This window comes from Sinocyclocheilus rhinocerous, unplaced genomic scaffold, assembly GCF_001515625.1.
Source record: "Sinocyclocheilus rhinocerous isolate Xijiao unplaced genomic scaffold, SAMN03320098_v1.1 scaffold1575, whole genome shotgun sequence".
NCBI lineage: Eukaryota > Metazoa > Chordata > Actinopteri > Cypriniformes > Cyprinidae > Sinocyclocheilus > Sinocyclocheilus rhinocerous.
Window position 1 is genome coordinate 91,489 of NW_015626385.1, and position 1,668 is coordinate 93,156.

At 39.6% G+C, this 1,668-nt stretch overlaps 1 protein-coding gene across 1 annotated transcript in view; it reads left to right on the forward strand.

The window, feature by feature from the left end:
- Positions 1-26: 26 nt before the first annotated feature.
- slc22a17 (solute carrier family 22 member 17) overlaps positions 27-1,668 on the forward strand; it is a 13,700-nt gene continuing 12,058 nt past the window's right edge. Inside the window, 1 exon segment of the mRNA XM_016518848.1 lies at positions 27-1,160. The gene's annotated coding sequence lies outside the window, so the exon portion shown is untranslated.

Here is a 1,668-nt window from a genome sequence, read left to right on the forward strand (position 1 = left end):
CAAAAATTAAGTTAAGACTGTTAAGAATATGATTAATACTGAATAAACAGCCTATAAGGTAATGCTATTAAATAGCAGTCCCAAACTAGTTTTTGTAAATACAGTTAAGTTGGTTTAAGCCACCACAGTCATTTAAACACATACAAAATGACACAAAGTGCAAATAACATGGTATTTTTGGGTTATGGAAACAACAGTTACCATGGTGAATATACAATACTAACATGAACTGTTAATGAAACGTGGAAACTGCTCCAGAATAGAATAAATATAACATACCTTCATGCAAATCCTTCCCAGCTAACACACGCAGTAGCAGTTATGTGATTTATCGGTACTCTACTTTTATTTCACGCGTTGCATGCTCAGTGTCTGCGCTTTAGTGAAGTGATATACAGCGCGTGCTGTTGAAGAGTGCATCAGGGGCAGGATAATTCGCTTTTCTTTTTATTTCATGACAAGTAATGAAAATAACGATAGAATAATGACACTGACATTAAACCTGTCAATGTCATCTCATCTGACCGCAGATACTGAACCGGGACAGCGCGTTTTTCTCAGGCACTTAAACTGCATCTGACAGAAGTGTCACCAGCTTTCATGCAAGTCTTTTAAAAGAAAAGTCTCGCATCAGAAAAACATTAAGAATTACGTTTTTTGTTGTTGATGTCGTTTCTTTGGCCGTACACTCCGCGACCCACCCTATACTATACTACAGTGCATAGTATGCAGTACAGTAAATCATTTTTATGTGATAAATGGCTCCCTCGTGTGGCCGTGTGGCTGTACTGCAGCTGCGTCTTTGTATAAGGTTTCCGATGCTGTCCGAAAGTTCCCGACGGTTTCCGAAACTCTCCGCCAGTCGTGCCAGTTTTTCCGCCCTGTCCGCGTCTCGGAGCCGGGATCTGCTTCTTGCTTCCGTCCATGGCCGTCATCTCTGGAGCAGCGGCATCCAGGCTTTATTTACCATCATTTAACGCGTTTGTTTGGTGTCCCGCGCGGCGAATAAAACGCGTCAGATCAGCTGCAGTGAAGCGACGAGCTTTTGTTTCTGCGCTGGACTGAACGAGTCCAGAACACATCAGACCAGCGCAAACCACCATCTTCATCATCATCTTCATCAGTGTGGATGTGCTGGAGTTCAGCTGATGCAGTAGCAGGTAAAGATTCAGATTCAGGTTTTAGAAATAAAGTCATTTTAATATCCGGACTTACGAATGATGTTCAGAAGACCCGCTCATTTACATAATCATATTCTTGCTTTGTTTCTTTAATGCATATGGTTTCCATAATTCTTTTCTTCTCTCTATAATTACACTTACATAACACTCGCATCCCTCACATTCTTCCATTTTATTCATTCCTTCATTTCACTCTTTACTCTTTCATCTTTTTTTCACTTTTGATCTTTATTCTTTAATTTCACTCATTCATGTTATGCTTTCATCTGCCTGATCTTTCATTAAATTCTTTCATCTGAAGTTGTATGCTGAAGTTAAAATCTCTCTTCCTCTCTCGCTATACTAATTATCTCTCTCAAGCTATCTCGTTAGATTTGTCATCTCTATCTCTATTGCTTTATACTATCTATCTATCTATCTGTCTATCTGTTGTCTATCTGTCTGTCTGTCTGTCTATCTATCTATCTGTCTGTCTATCTGTCTGTCT